This window comes from Oryza sativa, chromosome 9 (assembly GCF_034140825.1).
Source record: "Oryza sativa Japonica Group chromosome 9, ASM3414082v1".
Lineage (NCBI taxonomy): Eukaryota > Viridiplantae > Streptophyta > Magnoliopsida > Poales > Poaceae > Oryza > Oryza sativa.
The window spans coordinates 5345978-5370339 of NC_089043.1; the positions used below are offsets into that span (position 1 = coordinate 5345978).

Genomic DNA, 24362 nt, shown 5'->3' on the forward strand with positions numbered 1-24362 from the left:
TGAGATGATCAAAATGGCAGCTGGTTCATGTGTATATATATACACCTAACCTGACCCCAGGCCGTATCATGCATCTATGTGAGAGTTGCCATTTTGGAGGATATATGCATATCTCTGGACATCAATACGGAATTAACTAGATACTAGTGTTTGCAAGCTAGCTAATACTGGGTTAATTAACGTACTAATGTCATGGTAAATGCTCGCAGCTAGTGCATCCAGGGAAGGGTTTTACGAGTAGCTATTACTCATGCTAGCTAGCTCCTTCCCATCAACATACCCAATTCATCATCTTCCAATTATGTGCAGATAACGAGATCTCGAGCCAGCTCGCTACTTAAGGTTCAGCCTGGATCGTCTGAGCTCGATCGTTATCTTAACAACCCAGCTGGCTCGGCTGGCTTGGCTTGTTAACCTTACTATATTTTGCATCTACGAACATGTTTAGCATAGCTCCAGCTCCACCTTTTCTAAAGTTAGAGCTCAACCAAACAGTTTTAGCTCTACCTAAAATAGCAGCGGAGTTGGATGGAGCTCTCTCAAAAAATGAACTAAAGAGGTGAAGCTGGATTCAGACAGCTACATAACTCTACTCCAGACCCAACTCTTAGAGCTAAATTTAGGAGTTGGATCGGAGCTCTACCAAACAGGCCCTACGTATGATACTGCTTTTCTAGAGACATGTGAATATATAATATATAACGAGTTTATCTTGCTCTTTTAAAGGTATTTAGGATGCATAGGTATATGCAGATTTCTCCGTATGTACTATAACTCGTGATTCTTAGCTAGCTACATTGTGTACCTTTAATTATCACTCAATACTTTAAGAACTAATCGTAGAACAAAAAGATTTCGATGTGCATGTTTGCTGTTGGGCACACATATACATGCAGATTTATGTGCATTACAGGTTTTTTTATCTCATTTATGTACCTATCTATTGCCAGCAATCACATATATACTGATCACTGGCGTGCTGTATATTCACAACTATTGATTGGAGTAAGGTTTAAGAGCCAGTGGAGCACTGTTAATTGCTCGAGCATATATATTACTCAGTAATATCTAGCTCAAGGGCCAGCGCTTCCTCATGTCAAAATTAAACAAATTAACCTGCCAATGCAAGCTGTATAAGAATTAAATTTTGGGGTGCACCTCGCAGCATGTATAGAGCCTGTTCAGATTGATGACATTTTCAACCATATCATTATTTGGTAAAATTAATAATTATGTGGCTACATTTAGTTTGTTACTAAATATTGATAATATGTATAGAATTTTTGACAACATTATTAAGCTAATCCTACTAAAATTTTATCAATATTGATAATTTGTTAAAATTTTGACATTGTCAAATTTTGGTAAGGTTCATTTTGCCACCAATCTGAACAGAACCATAAAACCAATATAATATTCTCATGCTGGTGGAAACGCCACTAGCTGATTGGTCCATCTTTTACCGTTATTAACACGTGTCCAGTGTCCTTCCATCATTCGGCTACGACGCCCCTAGCACATATAACTCGCAAGCACTGCCGTTGTCAATCACGAATAATGGGAATAATAAGGGCGTGTGGCCTCTCGTGTCTCACTTTCTTTTCTTCTTTTTTTTTTTGATAAATTAAGCATCATTCCCTTTCTAGATTTCTCGCTTGGCCGCCTTGGTTCATGGGCAATGGCATTGCCTTTGCACTGTGCGGTCCGAGCTATCCGTGCAGTAAGCTCACGTAGTCACATGCGTACGCATAAGCTGAACCCGTGACATGCATGAAAATAAAAGAAAATGAACAAATACAATATACATATATTTTAGGGTTTAGGGCTAAAATACAAGAGGTGATATAAATACTTTCCTATCGAATCTGCAACTTTTAACTTTCTAGAAAGTCAGTAAGAGATTCCAACAAGTATGAGTAGCAACCTGTTAAATTGGAAACATATAGCTTAACCACAATGATATCTTATATTTCTTTAAAAATGTAAAAACATTTTCACAAAAAGGTTAAAACTATTAGTAGAAAGTAGGAGAAGGCTATGAAGCGAACATCTCTTCTTTGGGAGAGAGGGGAAGATCTATGCAGGACACTTAACCCGTGCCGGAGGACTGCATACAACTGGTACAACCTCGTGTGGTACATTTTACATGTTCTTACAAGTCTGATGGTACAGTTGACCTAGTATCGAATTATTATAGATTCCGTTGGCAGCCATTGCCCCCCCTGCATGTCGTCTGACACGACCGAAACGAAACTTTACACCCCCTAGCAGCCCCCTGTCGGCATCGAAAACGGAGGGAAGTGCGCGTGCTGATGTTTAATCATGCGATGCCAATGATGTAAGCGCGGGCCCGCAGGTGCAGACAGGTTCGTCGAGGGTTATGCAAGCTTTAGAGGTGGGGGGTACGATTGTGGAAGATCGCGTGGAGGCAGGGGTTGGAGATGTGATGCAAGGATGCAGGGAATTGGGTGGAAGGTTATAAATATAAACATTATTTTATTCTAATTATTATAACTATTTGTATTCAAAACTTTAAAAATTACCAAAGCGGTGTAGAATATTTTAAAAAATAAGCATTTATATATTAAAAATATCATCTTCACCAATAAGTTAAAATTTAAAACAAACGAACTTATCTTTTCGCTTATGCTTATACTTATCAGCCTAAATTTCAATTTTTAACTCTAAATTTAGAGTTGATTTTAGGGGTTTTCATTGTAGTTTATTTTTCAGCATTTGCTTTTAGATCATTAAGAACATATATAAAAGTTTTATTCATAAATTAATTTTTATTTGCAAATATTATGCTCCTAAGGATGGAGCTGAAAGTTATTCCACACCATGATATTCTTCCTCGGTATTCTACAAAATTAAAACTAGAACACACTAAAGGATACTTAACGTATGATATTTACATCAACTTTATAAGTCTTAAAACTATTTGCTTTAAAAGAATCTCATATTCCAAATAATATCTAAATAAAATATTACAGGCTCAATTAGCAAGCGTTCCAAGAGGCACGTTCTTTTTGTAGTTACTAGTAATCATGTACGTGCAACGCACGTTTGATATAATGTCATACACAATATGCATCTATGCGTTTTAATAACTGACAAAACTAAGAATTTGTTGGTTTTACATCAATTCCAATAGAACTGGAGTACATAATTTTGCAAAATATTACTCGTACTGCATTTGGGATTTGCAGGGGATTGGAGCTCTGGCCAAAACCCCACTTCAGTCCATAGATTTGCTAATAAAAGATCCAAAATTTTGGAGAAATGAGTTCATGGTAGTGAAGTGAGTTAGTTCATGAACAAAATCACTAAACTGAATATATTTTAACGAAACTTTTGAGCATACTTCACCTCAATGGAGAATAAAACTCTCAGCATACTCATATAAGGATATGGTGTATAGGCTGAGCACTCGCATATTGTAGCTACGAAGTGCTTCACCTTGGGAAAGAGGCCTGCCCTTTTGGTCCAAAAGATCTTCAGGCTGCCAAGCTGAAAATATAAAATATCAATTATTGAATCAATTTATCTCATGTAACTCGTGAAAAATTGATGGAGATGTACCAGATTAACATGGAGAATGGGCACATCACAAGGTAATCTGCATGTCTATTTCAACTGATATGATCTGTAGGTTCTCTTACAATGCCTCCATATATTTACCAAGATATTATCTATAATCCTCAATTAGTTCATTTTTAGAATTTTGATTAATTGTATCAGCATTATTATCATTTATCTTTTGAATTCAAATATTGATTATTAATTTAATCCTACTCTGATCCCATGCTCAAACTAAATTAGACACATTTTTCCAAACACAAAAAAGATATAATTAAATTTGGTTTGAGTCAAATAATAGCAGAGGATTCGAGTAGACTACCTAATTGAGTGAAAGCAACTGAGGTGGATTTCTGTATTCCCCTATATTAAAATGCATGGCATTGACTTTTTTCATCCACTGATTGAACATAACAAAAAAACTGCTCAAATGAATATGTATGGCAGAAAATTGACCCTGATTAATCATAGTAGCATGTAGCAAGGCAAGAATTTTGGATCCTCTAATGCCACAGGGACGTAGTTCAGCAATTCAACGTAACAGTGACATGCAGCAGTGAATTAGTTTTAAAAAACATCACTGAAGGCTATAAACTCAAGAACTCAACCTCATCTGCCACACCATGATAATCGCACTAATTAAGCCTAGCATTGCTTCTGAACATCCTACACATGGATTAACGATTGACTCTATACTTAAAATCAGCAATATATTGAGTAGACAATACGAAGAAAAATAATGCAACATAGTGGTGACCTGGTTGGCTGGTTTCATATTTGGACGTCAGAACACCATCACCATCCATGTTGCTCACCTATTTGCACCAACAACAGAAAACACCAAGTATACATCCATAAGAAAAATACAAAGACCATGAATTACTTCAGAGGAGTGCATACTGGAAATAATCAACCAAAATATTTTATTTGAGAAATACGCAAATGATATATTCTAATGAAGCAGCACACCTTCTAACTTACAGATCTTCTTCGCCCCTCTTCTTTAAAGTGGCCCCAAATTTCACTGTAAACAGGTTAATATGGATTTGGAATATCTAATATATCTCAAGTGGAAGACTTATGGGAAATATCAACAGAAAGATTTATAATATCATAGTCACCTTGAGTTTATGCACATTCATATGGAGTTCAACCAGCCCACTTGTGAGCAATGTGTTGTTGGAGACAAAGATTACAAGCGATATCAACAATCATTAACATGGCTAAAAAGCTCAAGTAATCGACATAGGCTCCTCCTTGATTGAGAGGACATTGCAGAGCTGATTTCCAATCAAATTCAACCTGTAAATTCTAAAAGTGAACAGGGCTTCTAAAATGATCTACCACTTATGATGTAAAGAGTTACCAATATGTGCATTGTTTGTAATGTAGTATAAGCATGAAAATGAAATCGATTCATAATAAATCTGAAAGCCTGCTCTTCTCTGTGATACTTGTCATGATAAACTTGACCAACAGTAGAAATTGAGTCATAATTACCTTGACCTCTCATGAGATAACTTTCATCATCGTTGTCATCATCACCGTCTATCATAGCTGCTTGTGGCATTAACACATCATGGGTGGTTAAATGGCAATAAAATATTCAGTCAAGCATTGACAGATACATAGAAAATACAGTAACAGAAAAACATTGATGCCAAATTCCTTGCAATATGTCTAGAGGCTGCACATTAGCATTGTGATTTATTCTATTACCATCCTCACCATTAGTTTTTTTGTTGCACTGGCAGTGGCAGATTCAATACCAGCCTGAGATTAGTGTGGCACATGTTGGATATAGGTTGAGATTGGTGTGGCACGTGTTGAGTACAGGTTGACCCCAGAGGGTAAATAGGAGAATATTGTACAGAACAAGCAAAAGCAAATAGCATAAATGTGCAAATATCTATAAATGGAGTTTGGTCCTTGTAGGAATTACCAGTAAGATCTATAGGCCTTTTGGGTTCGCAACAAAGACCCACTCAGTCTTCTGTGTCATTCTTATGCAACCAATATTTATTACTACACATACGCAGGTATGAGGGTAAGGACAACAATAGAAGTATACATCCTACAAGCAAAAACATGGAACAATGTTAAACTTATATTGCTCATTCCAAAAATCAGCCCAGCATTGTTGAATGCTTGAATGAGCTGTAGAGAAAAATTCTTATGGCACTGCTATATACATAATCAATACCTATTAGACAATAAAACTAAAGGATGTGTCCACGTAGATGCATGATTAAACCGGCTCTGATTCAGATTATTTCAGTGGCATTTAATTGAACACCTACTGGGCAAAATACAGTATGTCCAGACAATAAAGGAACTTGCTTTGTCAACCAAATTGCAGAAACAAAACAATGAATTGGAAGGGGGAGAAGAGATTGAAACCACTAAATGATATGATTCCGGTAAATGGCAGTAGAACCATGGTGCCACCAGAGGCAATGCCCTCCACTGCGTCGCAGCGTCAGAAGTGCCACAAGTGGAGGTCCCTCACGACACGATGGAGGCGGTGAATGGGAAGCTCCCTTTGGTGCGACAGAGGGAGGCCATAGTGTCGCCGGGCGCGGAGTGAGTGGCAGCGGTCCAGTGCGGAGGAGGGCATGGCGGCCGCGACGGCAAGCGGGAAGCCCCTCGTGGCCTTCCCTTGGCGTAGTAGGGCGTTGCGTTGTCGGGCATTGCTGGCGGCGGTGACTGGCCAGGAGCCCATCGTGGCCTCCCTAGGCATGGGGGAGGGAGGAGGAGGGAGGAGGCAGCGGGGATTCGTGGCGGCGGAGTCATCGCGCGGGCAGAAAGTGCGGTGGAGGAATCGGGTGAGATTGGTGATGATTTCTACAGCGAGCAGGATAGCGATTAACGGATGAGATTAGATGAGATGACGGATGGACGGATGAGATGAGATGTGATGATTTTACCTGTAGAATTGTTAGGGGTGAACTCCTTTTTATACTAGATATAGATAATTATATAATGTGATACTCCATAGACTGTCTCGCTAGCTATATAATAACATGACGTCTAGCTCTTGCTGCAGTCCAATCCTGGCTAAGGAGCCCTCAGCCAAATAACTACTCCCTCCGTTCTAAAAAAAAAGTCAAACCCTAGGTTTCCGTGTCTAACTTTAACTGTCCGTCTTATATGAAATTTTTTTATAATTCGTATTTTCATTATTGTTAGATGATAAAACATGATTAATATTTTATGCGTGACTTGTCTTTTTATTTTTTTTCATAATTTTTTCAAATAAGATGGATGATCAAACATTGGACACGAAAACTAGGGTTTGTCTTTTTTAGGACGGAGGGAGCAGTGGATTTGTGGTGTGAAGTGTCGAATTAGCCAAATGGGAGTGTCCATCCCAATCATGATCCCCAAGCGCTGAATGTGCATATCTTCCTCAATTCCCAACGCTGGTCTCTTCTCCAATGCATGCCCATCTTAGATTTTTTTTTCAGATTTTCTTTTTTTAAAAATCAGAGGGTAGGCTAGGGCCCAATGAAGCCTACCCCCTTGCACGAGCAGCTAGCATCCATCATCCGTCCTATCACTGGTGGAGAAACCATCTTTTGTCGGTCGGCCGAATTCCACAATAGTCCCGGATGCAATAAAAACCGGGGCTAAAGATGATCTTTAGTCCCGGTTAAAAAGGGTAACGGGCATATTTGATCTTTAGTCCCGGTTCAAATGCTGTCAGGGCCTGTCAGGCAAAGTTAACTTTAGTCCCGGTTGGTGTTACCAGCCGGGACTAAAGATCCCGGGGATCTTTAGCCCCGGTTGGTGTTACCAACTAGGACTAAAGTCTCACCCCTATATATATATGTCTTCTTCCTCCCCTAGCTGGCCAAGCAAGCTTCAAAATTTCTTCAAAAAAGAGAGGGGAGGTCATGCCAAAATTTCTAGTGAATTTATTTTGGTGATTACTTACAAATCAGAGGTGCCTAAAAGGTTTGCAACTTCATCCTCCAAAGTTTTTTTTTGTCATATTACATTTGGAGCTATGTTTTGCATACTTTTTTGTCTCCAAAATTTAGTTGTAAGTTGATGAGAGAGAAAATTTGTGTGGGGAAGAAAGAATATATAGAAATTTAGTTGATTTGCTAAAGAAGGTTTTATAAAATAGTTGAGAAGGAAAATATAGTGAAAGTTAATCTTAAATAATAGAAAACAAAGTAAAATTAAAATTAAAAGAAGTAAAACACATTAATAGAAATAGTAAATAAGAATTATTTGGTGTAATATTTTATGATTTTTGTATGAATAAAGATATGTCATTATTGTATGACTGTTGAAAGAGTTTGTAATTATCTTATAATTATTGTATGACTGTCATTATTGTAAGAATAATTATTTGTGTACGATTTTTTTTCATGTCATGTAGATGGATCGGCAATGGATGTACGCTGACCGGCGGTCCAAAGAGTTTATTGACGGCGTGCATTATTTTTTGAGAGTGGCCGAAGCTAACAGGCAAAAGGGTTTTATTTGTTGTCCATGCAATAAGTGTAAGAATCAGAAGGAGTATTCTGCATCCAGAACTATTCATTTCCACTTGTTTGAGTCGGGGTTCATGCCAAGCTATAATTGTTGGACATCCCACGAAGAGCAAGGTGTTGAAATGGAAGAAGATGAAGTGGAAGACGACAATATTCCGGACTTTGCTCAGTACGTTGGATTTGAAGGAAATCAAACGGGCGAGAAGGAAAGGGATGCTGATGGTAACGACGTTGCGGATGATCTTGGTCAGATGTTGCAGGATGCCAAGGAGGACTGCGAAAGTGAAAAGGGGGCCCATAAATTGGACAAGATGTTAGAGGACCATAGAACGTCGTTGTACCCAGGTTGCGAGCAGGGGCACAAAAAGTTGGATACCACTCTGGAGTTCTTGCAATGGAAGGCAAAAAATGGGGTTAGTGACAAGGCATTTGGCGATTTATTGAAACTCGTCAAGAACATTCTTCCGGAGGGAAACAAATTGCCTGAGACAACGTACGAGGCTAAGAAGATAGTCTACCCTCTAGGACTGGAAGTTTAGAAGATTCACGCATGTCCGAATGATTGTATCCTATATCGCGGTGAGGAGTACGAGAACCTAGAAGCATGCCCTGTTTGCAAAGCACTACGATACAAGATTAGACGAGACGATCCAGGAGAAGTTGACGGGCAGCTAACAAAGAAGAGAATTCCTGCTAAAGTGATGTGGTATTTTCCTATAATACCACGGCTAAGGCGTTTGTTCAGGAACAAGGGGAATGCTAGAATGATGCGATGGCACGCTGAAGAGCGTCAACAGGACGTGATGCTGAGACACCCCGCCGATGGTTCGCAGTGGCGAAACATCGATAGAAAATTTAAATACTTTGGAAAGGACGCACGAAACATACGGTTTGGTTTGAGTACGGATGGCATAAATCCTTTTGGAGAGATGAGCAGCGGCCATAGCACTAGGCCCGTTACGATGTGTATCTACAACCTCCCCCTAGCTATGCATGAAGAGGAAGTACATAATGATGCCGATTATTATTCAGGGCCCCAAGCAACCTGGTAACGACATCGATGTGTACCTAAGACCACTGGTCGAAGATTTTAAACTGTTGTGGAAGAAGGAAGGTGTCCCCATGTGGGACGAGGACAAACAGGAGGAGTTTAACCTACAAGCGCTGCTGTTCGTAACCATCAACGATTGGCCTGCACTTAGCAACCTATCCGGACAGTCCAACAAGGGGTACAAGGCTTGCACTCACTGTATGTATGAAACAGAAAGTACGTATCTTAAGCACTGTAGGAAGGTTGTATACATGGGTCATCGTCGATTCCTTGCAGCAAACTACCCGGTATGAAAGAAAGGCAAGCACTTTGAATATAAGGCGGACCATCGTACGAAGCCTAAACATCGCAGCGGGAAAACAGTGTTTGCTATGGTTAAAGATCTTAAAGTAGTGTTTGGAAAGGGGCCTGGAAGCCAGCCTATAGAGAGCGAAGATGGTCACGCGGCGATATGGAAAAAGAACTCTATATTTTGGGAGTTACCCTATTGGGAATTCTTGGACGTCCGCCACGCAATCGGTGTGATGCACCTCACTAAGAACCTTTGCGTAAACCTTCTTGGCTTCCTAGGTGTATACGGAAAGTCGAAAGATACTCTGGAAGCACGTAATGATCTGAAGCATATGGAACAACGCGTCGACCTTCACCCGGAACCAAAGGAGAAAGGAAGCCATTACTTGAGTCCAGCCAGCTACACTCTTAGCAAGGCAGAGAAGGAAAGTATGTTTGAATGCTTGGAGAGCATAAAGGTACCATCTGGATACTCCACGAATATCAAGCGAATAATAAGCACGAAGGAGAAGAAGTTCACAAACCTAAAGTCTCATGACTGTCACGTATTGATGACACAACTGCTACCAGTTGTAATAAGGGGTATCCTTCCAGACAATGTCCGGGCAACAATAACAAAGCTATGTGCATACATGAACGCAATTTCGCAGAAGGTCATCGATCCGGATAGATTAGAAGCCCTTCAGAATGATGTGGTGCAATGTGTCGTCAGTTTTGAGTTGATATTTCCACCTTCATTTTTCAATATAATGACGCATCTGCTTTGTCACCTTGTCAAAGAGATCAGTATTTTCGGGCCTGTGTTCCTACACAACATGTTTCCTTTCGAGAGGTACATGGGCGTTCTGAAGAAGTATGTTCGTAACCGTGCTCGTCCAGAGGCAAGTATCGCCAAGGGTTATGGAACAGAAGAAGTCATCGAATTTTGCGTTGAATTTATCGAAGACCTTCGCCCAATCGAGGTACCTGAATCACGCCATGAAGGGAGACTACGGGGAAAGGGAACTCTCGGAAGGAAAGCAATAATGACGGTAGACAACAATTTATTCCGTAAAGCCCATTTCACGGTTCTACAACAATCTTCATTGGTAACTCCTTACATCGAGGAGCACTTGGCTCTAGTTCGCGCCAGGAACATCGGCAAGTCCGATGCATGGATTACACGGCATCACATTGATACTTTCCCCGCGTGGCTACGACAACATCTCATGGGTAACGAGTCGATCAACCAACAACTTGCCTTCCTAGCGAGGGGACCGTCTGGGTCGATCGCGACATTCCAGGGATATAAGATCAATGGGTACACATTCTACACGAGAGCCCAAGACATGAAGAGCACGAACCAAAACAGCGCTGTTCGTGTCGATGCCATGGGACACAATTGAACAACTGACACGTATTACGGTGCCATCGAGGACATATGGGAACTTGACTATGATCCTCTCAAGGTCCATCTGTTCCGGTGCCAATGGGTTAGGTTGACTGGTGAAGGCGTAATGATTAATGACAGTGGGATGACAACGGTTGACCTTAACAAGGTTGGATACTCGGACGAACCTTTTGTCCTTGCCAATGATGTAACGCAAGTCTTTTACGTGAAGGACATGTCTAGCAAAGGAAAGAAGGGCAGAGGGCCTGATGAGCCTAAGCGTCACGTGGTTCTCCCAGGCAAAAGAAAAATCGGCGGAGTTGAGGACAAGACTGATGGGGATTACGATCAGTTGGATGGCACTACAACATGCTATTTATTCTGTGACGGAATCATTTTGTCGCGGGTCGTTGAAAATTCGTTACAATTCACCATCCGTGATGGTTTCAGATTTCGTTATTGATCGAGCGTGATTGATTAAATCGACCGACGATTCTTCAAAACCGTTGCGGATTGAAGTGATCCGTGACGGTTTTTGACCGTCGCAGAACAGTCCAAGGCCCATGCAGCCCAGTCCAAAGCCCAGTTTTAGCGATGAAAATAAACGTCGCGGATTCCTGCTGACATGGATAGTGATCTGGCTGCTGACATGGATAGTGATGTGGCTACCAACGTGGACGATGACGTGGCAGCCAATAGTGATGTGGCTGCCAACATGGACAATGACATGGCTGCCTACGTGGATAATGACGTCGCTGCTTACATGGTACTCATGATGACGTGGATGCTGACATGGACAATGACGTGCATGCTGACATAGACGTTGAATTTACATTCATGGGCCATTTATTAATGGGCCGATTTTAGAAGTGTGCCACTTTTGGCCCAAAATTTCGGCCCATAGACATTTCAGCCCACAATGATTCTTGCTCGGAGTGATTTCAGCCCATAAACATTTCAGTCCACAATGATTTCAGCCCACAACAGCAACCAAACCATTATCAGAACAGAAGCAGCCAGACCATTTCAAAACAGCTCAATATCCATGCAAAAGCAATGCGAACAATCGCAAGTTTCACCTTTGCATCAGAAGCATGCAAATCATGAGTCTAAGAGACGTAGCCCAACTTGCAACACCAGGAGCACAAGCTCAACACAAGAACAATAAGTCTAAGGGGCATTTGCAAATTTGCCACCGGTTTTTTGAATATTGCAAGGATACCACTCGAATGACAGTTCTAGTGGCATTTTTGCAATTTTCTAGTGGCAGTTTTGCAATAATGATTCAAAGTAGTGGTAAATTTGCAATTGCCCCTAAGTCTAAAGGACAAAGAACAATAGGACAGCTCAACCATCAGCATCTTGAATCAGAACAGAAGCTCAACCAGGAGCATCTTGCATCAGACCAGCAGCTCCAGGTTGGTGGTGAAAATTCTGGATGTAGTCCACCAGTTCATGCCATCCTCTAGCTGCTTGCAAGACCAAAAACCAAAAATGTAAGGCAGTGAACTGGAAGTGCAAATAAGCCTATAGCAGTGCAAACGAACAAGGCCACCTCAGTAACATCCCTATTTACTATAACTTCAATGATATACGGTGGCAAAATATCCTGATAGAGATTGTTGTTTGCACATCGTTAGTGGAATTTCACTAGAAAAAGATAACCAAATGGCAGTTTAGAATGGTTCTATAAAAAATTAGTTCTACACTAGCTTCATCAAGGGTTTTTACTAGAGGCCCTCTTCTTAATATAAAAGTCTTGTCAACTGCAGATATCTCACTCAAGGAAGATATGCTTGCTTAAATAAATAAAAATAAAAACTATGGGACGAAACCCCGCAAAAGTAAGAGCAACTAACCTTTCTGTTGCCACCCCCAGGTAAAAGAAAAATGCAGAACCTATCTCTGTCATCATAATCACGCAATGTCGATGGTTGAACAAGCACACCACTAGATAAGTCACCAGAATAAACCTATAGGAATGAAGATAAATCAGACAATTTGGAACATATATTTTAATTATAGAAAGTACAATTTAATGCAATGTGATACATATAGATTGCAATTACGAAAATATAACAAGAGTTGGTCAAAGGTGTTGGACTTGCCTGAGATACCTGAAATCGAAGAACGAATAAGCCAATAAGAACTCCAAGAAATCAAAGATAACAACCAACTGAAATAAACGATGAAACAAATAAATACAAAGAGTACCGATGCTAATGAAATGCACTATGATATGCTTGGTGTACAACAGTCACAACAACTAATTAGAAAAGTCCTATTGGTCAACCTATGAATATTCATGGAATCATGGTATGCTCCGCTGATTGCCTAATAGTAATACTTGATCAATTAAATTAATATGATTGAATTATGCCAATATGCTTATGAATGAATGTCTGCTTCCAGAAATCATCATATGAAAATGCAGTACTAAAATTTGAAATCACTCTAATATGATCGTTCCTTATATATACTTGCATTCAGTAAGTTAAATAATACTAGAGTCAATAACACACTATCATGATCAGGTCCTTATGAAGCTTCACTTTAACACTATATTTATTTATATGGATGAAAACTTATATAACCATGTCAATTCTAGATTATCGATTACTGAACTTTATCAAGAAACAAACATATGGTGATTGATTTCTCTGAATGGTCTAATGACTGCTTTACTCTAAACTGCTCTGTTTTTTTAAGATGATATGCTATAGAGACCTACTAGTTCTGCTCATAGATCTGCATTAAACGCAAGATGTATCAATACACTCACTATTCATATTAATCGTATAAATACTACATACTGCTAGCATCACACTATATGAGAATATTAATCTTTGATATTGTTACAGACTTGCACCTATATTACTCACGAGATGCAATTAACGATTGGATAAACTTTATATTACTCATGACCTGTACAAACTAGTATTTGTCGTGCTATGCTCTGAACAAGTTCGTTCCTTACATGCTCTACCGTTAAGATATACATTCCAATTATCTTTAGGTGCTCAGCATAATTTCCTACAGAGTGTTTCTGCTGAATGTCCCTCTATGGTCACTTGATTAAATATAAACTACTACTGTCACCATATACCAATTTATTTATTCATAATCAATCTAATAGGTTCTTTACTAATCTTATCTCCACTAACCAAATACATGTATAGTATTCAACTCATATGCATTTATTTATATGATTTTTCTGACCAATTTAAAATGTGTCTTGATGTTAACTAAATGATTGATAATCTACCTGCATACTCTGTTCACTGTATGAAAAAGTGAAATCTTTGCATTGTAGCAACAGCAGACTCAACATGATCCTCCTATGCAAAATCAACCTCGACATGTTGTTCATAAGGTTGTTCATCTTCCACAGGCAATGCTGAGGCGTTTAAATCCATTGAGAAGGTCATTCAACATTCACTACTTCATATATCCTCAATAAAGTTTTCTGATTTGCACCTAAGAACAAGTATATACTTAGATGATCGTGCATATACAAACAAATATTATCAATACTAAGAAGAGGGGAATTTTTCCCGTTATTCCCTGTGATTCGAAAAAGAAAAACGTTTCTATCTTTGAAACTCTAAGATGGAGTTTGACGAGACAACTTGGATTTCACTAACCATATAGTCTAGCAATTAGCGCAAGGGCGCAACACTGACAGAACAATCTAGAGCAACTATCTGACGAAATTCTCAACCATCCAGATCTAACTGAAAAAGTCATCAACAACAAAGTTGTATAATACATCTAAATCTACAATTTTTATTTTGGTCATTTGTTCATCCGATAAAGTGATTGTAACATTGTTCACAAGTTTTACATATCTCCCACATGGTTTCATAATTTATAAGGGAGATGTGTAAATCTTGTGATCAACATTACTATCACTTTGCCGAATGAACAAATGACCAAAATAAAATTTGTAGATCTCAATCAGTTCTACAACTTTTGTGTTCATGACTTTTTTAGCTGAAATCATTTACTGCTTCAAAATATCGTTTGAAGTTGCCACTTTTTGAAATTTAAATCTTCAATTGATAAAACAAAGTCACATGAAAATATGACAAAAATAATAGTTGTAATAACACAACAAATTGATAGATCATGAATTTAGAAAATTTTAGAAAAAAGAATAATCAAATTTGAAGTTAGTATGTGGGAGAAAGACTACCTACAAGTTTTAGCCAGAGATTAAAATGAAAAACCACATTTGTTCTACAATTCAAAATTTGAAAATGCAAAGCTTCAAAGTTTCACAGTTAGGGCCCGTGGGGCCCGATGGTCATAGACCCGGCGCATGAGGACCAGGTGCGCGAGCGGCTGGAGAACAGTGGGTCCCACACGTAATCATCTGAGGGATTAAAAGAGATCTAATCAGAGATTAGTGTAATCGGACCCACATGTCAGTGATATAATAGAGGGGGATTAAAGAGGGATTTACTGCACAAAGCTTGATTAGTAACCATGGGGTCCATTGGGTCCCACCTGTAAGTGTATCTCTCCTCTCTTCTTTTCTCCTCTTCGTTACCACTTTCCTTCTCGTTCTTACCTCCGATCCCCTTCTCTTTCTCACGCGCGCGCGCCCGAGCAGGAGAGAGCGAGGCGCGGTGAGGGGCACTAGGGAACGGCGGCCGGCGTAACGGCGACGGAGGCCGGCGAGACGGACGAGCCGAAGGAAGGAGATCGCGGCAGGGGTCGGCGACCGGCGTCATGGAAAGAGGCGTCCAGGCGGCGGCGCTCGTCCTGGCGCACCGGAGGCGGGAGGCGGTGAGGAGGGGTGGCGCGGGAAGGAGGTAGCCGTGGGGCTGGCGAACGACGTCCGAGAATACTTTATAGACAGTGTCATTGTCTGCAATGGCGCATGCTGGAGCCTGTCGCTGGACGACGAGACGCTCGGCATCACACCACGCCGGCGCCACGCTTGGCGGCAATGGCGGGCAAGCCTATGATGCCGTTGCTGTCATCCTCCGGCAGCCGTTGATGCGAGATGTGGTGGGCGGCGGCGACGGCGTGGTGGGGACTGGTGGCCGGGATGGCGTGCTAATGGTGGCGACGGCGGTACGTGCACGGACGGTGGGGTAATGGTGCCGACGGCGAACGGCGGCAGCAATGGCAGGCGGCGCCGTCACGTGCCGGAATGGATCTGAATCGGGGAAATTTCCAAATGCCTGAATGTTGTTGTTTAATCAACGAACTTTTCAAGTATATAAGAGCAAAACTTCTAAGTTCCAACACAGCCGGACTTGTAGCCGAGTGGTAATGCAGACGCCTCTTAACCTCCAGGTCGTGGGTTCCAGGCCCCGTCGCCTATTTTTTTGGCGCGCCGGATTAAATTCTGGGAGCGGCTGACTGGGCGCGCACGCGTGACGTGGCCGGGGAGCTGGCGCAGGCGGGCAGTGACGTGGCCCAAGCGGTCGGGGGAGCTGGGTTTTTTTTGGGTAAATACTTGATTTACTATAAAAATAAATTTTGTCACTAGACATTACCACATCACAATGCATGGTATAGTGGTAGGTCACTTTACTGATGGAATTCAAGACGGGGATTCAAACCCTGCATGTTGCACCTTTTTATAAATTTTTTTCATATGGGAACATGATAATTTTTAATTTATGTTCGCGACAGATTTTTTTAATTTTTTTTTCACATAGGAACCTGATAATTTTTAATTTATGTATAAATTTTTTTCATATGGGAACATGATAATTTTTAATTTATGTTCGTGACAGATTTTTTTAAAATTTTGTTTCACATAGGAACCTGATAATTTTTAATTTATGTTCGCGACGGATTTGTGTAAACGTTACAGTGTTCTGGGCCGAATCGTGACGGAATTGATAAAACATTACGGTTTTTTGGGCTTAATATAAATGAGAGCAAGTTGCTAACGTTTTCTGAAACCGTCGCTAAAATTATGTTACGGAATAAATAGTATGTTGTAGTGTGGGCAACCCCTTTCACGATGACGATTGACCCTAGCATCCTCCTATCAAATGAAGACACCCCTTACTCACGTAGCGATCACAAGGAGGGAACAATAGTGAGGAGAAAGTACGTGCGGTCAACCGTCACCGCCGATGTATTGCCGTAATTATTGTGTACACGATGTAAACTATTTTGGATGTATTGATTATCCATATAAATCAATTGTTGTATGGCATATGTTAATTACACACGATTATTAGAGATTTTAACAATTTTAAATCATGTATATGATAGTTATATGCGATAATTATAATTTTTAAAAGTTTTAAATCACGCAGGTGGCATTTTCATATGTTAATTAGAGTTTTTAACAATTAATTTACTATCATTTATATGCTAATTATATATGACTATTCGAATTTTTAAAAATTTTAAATCATGCATGTGGCATTTACATATGTTAATTAGAGTTTTTAACAATTAATTTAATATCATTCATATGCTAATTATATATGATTATTACAATTTTTATTAATTTTAAATCATGCATGGCGTATGTATATACATATGTTAATTAGAGTTTTTAACAATTTAATATCATTCATATGCTAAGTATATATTATTATTAGAATTTTTATTAATTTTAAATCATATATTTTCTTATTACGTTTTATCCACTTAATTTATTACAGACAACAATAATTTTTCGAAGTAATTGTCATTAATTTTTCTACTTTAAATAATTTTAACGCATTATTTTCTATTTTAGAAACACATATGTAATGGAAATTAATATTCAGTGGATTTATCAGTAGTCCCGGTTCTTAACCCTAACCGGGTTTAAAAAGAATTTGGAAATAGCGGGAAAATATCTTTAGTCCCGGTTGATGAGAACAACTGGGAGTAAAGATATCTTTATTTACTCCCGGTTGTTCTCATCAACCGGGACTAAAGATCTAGGGGTATATATATTCCCGATGCGCGCCCTCGTCTTCTCCACCAACACTTAGAAGTTTTTGCCCGATCGATCTCTCTCGGCTTCTCCTTCGCCGCCACTGCCTAGGGCATCCCCGCGCCGACGCCGCAATCGTATGTCGCCGTCGTCTCGCGCTCGTCGTCGTCGCCACCTCCACCTCCTCCGCCGCCGCCGCATCTCTGGGGTGAGAGCCGCCACCGCCTCCCTCTCAGCTCTCTCTCTCCGATCTCGATCTATCTCTCTCCCTCTCGGTTGCCGCCGGCCGCCTCGTTGCCGCCACCGCGCCGCGCGCCGTACGCTGCCACCGCGCCACGCCGATGCCGCGCGCGCTGCCATGCCGCCGCCATGCCGCCGCCGCGCCGCCCCGCCGCTGCTCTGCTACCGCCACACCGCCGCTCCGCTGCCGCCACGTGATCGAACGAATTAACGTGAATGTGAATGTGAACGTGAACGAGCGAACGAACGTGAACGAGAATGTGAACGAGCGAACGAACGTGAACGAGAATTGAACGTTAAAGAACGAACGAACGTGAACGAACGAGCGTGAACGAACATTAACGAACGTGAACATGAACGAACGTGAATGTGAAATGTAATATATGCAGGTGAATGAACGTGAACGAACGAACGTAGGTGAATGAAACGTGACCTTAACGAGAACGCGAACGTGAACGATCGTGAATGAAACGTGAACGTCAAATGTAATATATGTTACTTCGCGTTTATCCTAATACATATTTTTGTATGTTGCAGAAAAGACGTTGTTGTCGTCGTCCCTCAAGCCGAAGTGGTAGCTAGCCCTCGAAGGAATTCGCGCAGGCAAGTGACGTAATTATATATATGATTATTATATTTGTAATGCAATTAAGACTATTAGATTTAATATACGACACTTAGACTTGGTTTTAATATAAGATTATTATAGTTTTAATATAAGATTATTAGATTTGTAACTAGGCTTAGCATATAAGATTGTGTAGGGTTCTAATATACGACAGTTAGACTACGCATATATGACTATTTGAGTTTTAGTATAAGATTATTTGAGTTTTAATATAAGATTATTAGATTTGTAATTAGACTTAGTATATAATTATTGACTAGCTAGGGTCCTATAATATACGTCACCTAGACTTAGCATATATCACTATTTGAGTTTTAGTATAAGATTATTAGATTTGTAATTAGACTTAGCATATAATTAAGATTGTGTAGGGTTCTAATATACGACAGTTACACATAGCATATATGACTATTTGAGTTTTAGTATAAGATTATTTGAGTTTTAATATAAGATTATTATATTTGTAATTAGACTTAGTATATAATTATTGACTAGCTAGGGTCCTATAATATACGTCACCTAGACTAAGCATATATCACTATTTGAGTTTTAGTATAAGATTATTTAAGTTTTCGTATAAGATTATTATTGTTTTAATATACGATTATTAGATTTGTAATTAGACTTAGCATATACGACAGTTAGACTTAGCATATACGACAGTTAGACTAAGCATATATGACTTCGCATATACGACAGTTAGACGTAGTATATATGACTTAGCATATATGATTGTTAGTATATAAGATTGTTAAAACATAAATGTCTCATGACTTAGCAGCTGTTTCCTGTATGAACAGATGGCTGATCGCGATGAGGAACAAATATTGTACGATACAATCGCGGAGGGAAGCAGCCAGTACTGGAATGAAGAAGAGGGGAACGAGGATCCAAACCAGTATTTGAACTAGGAAGGGAACGTGGAGAGGGATGTGGAGGGGAACCAGGAGGGGCACGTGGAGAGGGATGTGGAGGGGAACCAGGAGGAGGAGGCTAGTGGAAGTCAACCCTCCGCTGGACAGAAGAGGGCACGCAGGCAACGAGGTGCCGCGAAGAAGCTTGAGGGCCGGCACATCATAACGGAAGTGGACGAAGACGGCTGACCTAGTGCCCTGGCAGAAGCCGCCAAGAACTATGTACGTCATAGTGGTTGGGTTGTGCGGGATAACGTGCCTGTCAGCACGGTGTACTGGCGCAGAATAAGGGCACGCGGAGATCATGAGAGCTTTGTCCCAAATTCAGTGAAAGAGATGCTGTGGACCACAATGCTAGAGACATTCACCCTTCCCGCGGGTACAGAGGACAAAGTGAAAAGGTGGACTCTGAAGAAAATGGCAGAACAATTTCAAAGCTTCAAGGGAGATCTGTACCAGAAATATATCCGGAAGGGGCAGACACCGAACTTTGACACATTTCCAAAGCTAAGGGATCACTGGGACGAGTTCGTTGCATATAAGACAGGTGAACAAGGGCAGGCGATGATGGAAAGAAACAAAGAAAATGCCGCCAAGAAGAAGTACCATCACCACTTAGGGTCAGACGGCTATAGCGTCGCGATGCCGAAGTGGGAGGAGATGGAGGCTAGCTTGGTTGAGACGGGTATCGAACCAGCCACCACTAATTGGCCGGAACGATCGAAGTTCTGGTACTATGCTCACGGTGGAACGCTCAACCCAGCTGATGGCTCCCTGGTCTTCGGCGATCAGATACATGAGGCTGCGCGTCGACTAACAGACGCAGTGGAAGCCTCTTCTCAGGGCACGTTCCGACTGGACAGAGAGAGGGACGAGCTGTCACTTGCCCTGCAGACTCCAGAGCATCCAGGACGAACACGAGGGAAATGGGTGATTCCTTGGAAGATTGGGTTCAAGGAGGACATCCACACATACAGGAGTCGGATGAGGAGCAAGAGAGATACCGAGGTGAAGATTGCAGATCTTGAGTTCAGGGTATCGAGCTACGAGCTCAGCATGCAAGAGGAGGTGGCAAGGAAGGTTGATGAACGCATGGCCGCACATCGGTCCCATGATCCCCAGCCGACCATTCCTCCTGCAATGCTGAGCCCATCAGGAAATCGTAGGAGCTGCGCCTCAACGGGGCAGGTAGGATCACAGAGCATGGACACCATGCAAACCCTGGACGAAACCACCTGCCCCGTTGATGACATCACTCAGCGGACACCATGTGAGCTGCATATTCTCCCTTCAAGAACTTATCAATAAAGGTAAGCTTGTAGTTTATAGATTTTAGATTTGGCCATTCCGCTAGTTGCTGCTTATATATGTTGATTACTAATAAATAACCTCTCACCACATGAAGGTGGCGTCGGGCATGGCCATCCCAACGGACCCTTCAGATACTTACCACTGCAGGCCGATTCCAGCAGGATACTCCAAGGTCGAAGTTGAGTTGGTCGAAGGCGCGTACGAGGACCTCGAGCTGGATTACCCTGGAGGAGACGGTGAGACGCATCTACGAGACACAAGCCACGCCATTATTCTATGGTGCAAGCGGTACATCATCCTCCCTGGGCGACAAGCGGCGTCTCGTGCACCATCTCCTCCGGCTCCGCCATCTCCTCCTCAGGCTCCTGCACCGTCTCCTCCTCATGCTCCAGCACCGTCTCCACCTCAGGCTCCTACACCGACTCCTCCTCAGGCTCCTACACCGACTCCTCTGCAAGCTCCTCTTCTGGCACCTTCCAAGTCAAGGGCCCCCCAAGCTCCACCGCCTGCCCCCACAAGGGCAACGAAGAAGGCGAAAGTTGACGGGGGTACGACTGCACGCAAGAGGAGCTTGACGCTTACGTGGCATCAGAAGTCAGGAGACAATTCAAGCCTCGAAGTCTAGAAAAGAAGATTCCTATAGACGCGAGTGTCAGGAACTTCTTCAGGGGTATGTCTGCACCTGCCAAGGAGGCCATAAAGCTATCGGACTATGAGCGAACACTCAAGAAAGCATCTTCTGGAAAGTCCAAACCAGTCCCTCAGCTTGGAGAGCAACCAAACCAGGAGATCGAGCCGTTGGTGACCGGTGAAGATTTTGGAATACAAGACTTTATTAATGACACCGGGCTAACTACGTATCAATTGCTACGAGACGCACCAATCGAAAATGCGGAAGTGAAATACATGTACGAACTCGGTAAACCGCTTGTCAAGCCTGAGCTGCTGCAGTCCCTACCCACACAAATGTACAAGTTCCATCAGCTGTACATGGAGATGAGCGCCACCGGTAGAGAGATGATCGGATCGAGGATCAGGGACACGGACTTCTTGCAAGGAGATGACATTCTCTGGATCAATTTCAAGGGAATCTACGAACTATACCAGCTGGATGCCCTCGACGTCTCTATTATGAGTTGCTGGATTTTGTAAGTATATCGTTCAGTTAGATTTCTTACTACGTTTCCTTTAATTAATTAGGTCCTTGTATATAAGTAGACTATATATAATATATACTCCCTTTTATCGTTGTAGAATGGAGATTCAAAGGGCCCGACGGCGGGGGGTTTTCGATACTGGATTCATCGACCCTCGGAAAGTAAACGTCGCAATGCTCGACCAATATCCACAAGCCACAGAGGACAATCTCGTCCATCTCCTGAAGGCGCAGCATTACAAGACGTTCATACTGTTGCCGTACAACACAGAGTTAGTTTAATTTTACTGTCTTCCTATACCAAATTTCAATCCCGTACGAACATGCTAAGTGTTTCATATGTAATGCATCCCACGCACATTGCAGATTCCACTGGGTGCTTTTACTCTTCGACCTGGAGGCCTGCACCGTCAACGTATATGACTCAATGGATAAAAAAGAGTCTATGTTTGACAAGGTTTTCGAACTTATAGACAGGTACTGTCATAAGTTCCTATGTTAATTAAGAATCTTGTTATAGTTAATTGCTACTACGAATCATAGCTTTAAACTCCATGTAGGGCTTGGTATCGGTTCCGTCATTTGGTCCGCGGCAAATGGAGAGAAAGACTTAGGCGGAAGTTCAAATTTCCTGTGAGTACACATGCTCTACATTTATATTTCTCCGATTCAAATACATACAAGTGTATATTAATTAGATCTCTCATCGTTTGTCATTTATTTATAGTGCGCAAAGCAAAAGCAGGGAACTAACTTGTGCGGCTACTAGGTGTGCGAGTATTGCCACTGCCTTGCAGACCAAATCATCACCACAAGAGAGCTCGATGTACGTACAAATAAATTCAAAATTTCATTACGTATCGATTTGTTGTTTAATTACTAATCAATTTCATACATTCATATAGTTTATTCGCATGAGGGATAACCTGATCACACACAAGGAATTTATCGCGGCGGTTCACGAACAACTCATGGGATTCATCAACGAACAAATCCTTGATCCCAAGGGTGAATTCTACTACGACGGAAATACAATTCATAGGTCCTTAGCTTCTGAGATATCGACTACTACTACGTCGAAATCGTAGCTAGCTAGGACATATAATGGATTATAATTAATACATGACTATGTTTCTATATGCATGTGTACACATTTTCTATAATGTAAATATATATTTTGGTCATATATATATATACATATGCATTTGCATAACATATATATGTATAAATACATATATATTATGCATGTACATATGTATTGAAACATATATAAATATAATATATATATATATATATATTATTTATGCATATATATGTATTGAAACATATATATGCATGGTTTATATATATATATAAACCATGCAGCAACAGGGCCATGCAAAAAAAAAAAGGTCAGCTCGATCTTTAGTCCCGGTTGGTAACACCAACCGGGACTAAAGATGGCTCAGCCGGCCACGTGGCTGAGCCATCTTTAGTCCCGGTTGGTAACCGGCTGAGCCATCTTTAGTCCCGGTTGGTGTTACCAACCGGGACTAAAGATCGATCTTTAGTCTTGGTTATTTCATCCGGGACTAAAGATAGCGATCTTTAGTCCCGGATTGGTAGTCCCAGTTTAAAAACCGGGACTAAAGGGGGGTTACGAACCGGGACTACAAACGCTTTCTCCACCAGAGTATATGCTTGCTCTAATCCAACCGTGTTAAAGGAGTTAATTTGTAATGGACTAAATTACTAGTGGGTTGCGGCCGGAAGTGTCGAGATGGAAAATGCGCCATTAATTAAATCATAATACTTGGGTGTAGCTATATTTATGGCGTCATATTTTTTTCACCAAAAAATAATCGGTATGTATTTACATTGTAAGTTTCTAAATTACATATGTAATTTTAGTGTATTTACAATGTAAATCTCAAAATTACATATGTAAGTTCTAAAATTACACATGTAAATTCAAAAATTACATACTAATTACATATGTAAGTGAGGTGTAACTACTGTGTAAGTGGCTAAGAAAAGTCAACTATAGCATATGCCGTGAAGAGAAGTAAATCGGAGGGATGATATGCGTACACATGTGACATGCCGTAATTTCGCATCCGCATCTGACGGTTGGTTTCAATCGACTGAAATCCATCATATTTTATGGCGACATATTTTTAGCAATGCTGGCCACGAATCACCACCGAGACTGAGAGGAGAGCGCCGTCAGCGCCACGCCCTTCGAAGCCGCCGCCGCCGCGTCCATCGCGCCGCTGCAGTACTGCACCGCGCCCTTCGAAGCCCCACCACCACTGCACGGCATGCGCCTGTGAAGGCCATCACGGCATCAAAAGGCGTCACCCCCATCTGAAGCAACTGATGGTTTGAGATGGTTGGTATGGTTGGCTAGGTCCTAGCTGTAGCTGATATGATTGGCA

At 41.2% G+C, this 24362-nt stretch overlaps 1 long non-coding RNA gene across 4 annotated transcripts; it reads right to left on the reverse strand.

Moving 5' to 3' along the window:
- Positions 1-2999: 2999 nt before the first annotated feature.
- Positions 3000-6412, reverse strand: LOC4346416 (uncharacterized). Of its 4 annotated transcripts, none has more exons than XR_003238460.2 (7): positions 5980-6412; positions 5522-5653; positions 5080-5136; positions 4701-4881; positions 4549-4603; positions 4337-4394; positions 3000-3510 (listed from the first exon to the last, which is right to left on the reverse strand). It is a non-coding gene; the product is annotated as an uncharacterized lncRNA (long non-coding RNA). The 4 variants fall into 4 exon arrangements; XR_001539777.3 differs by having other exon boundaries at positions 5783-6412; XR_001539776.3 differs by having other exon boundaries at positions 3000-3254; positions 3370-3510; positions 5522-6412.
- Between the last annotated feature and the right edge of the window lie 17950 nt (positions 6413-24362).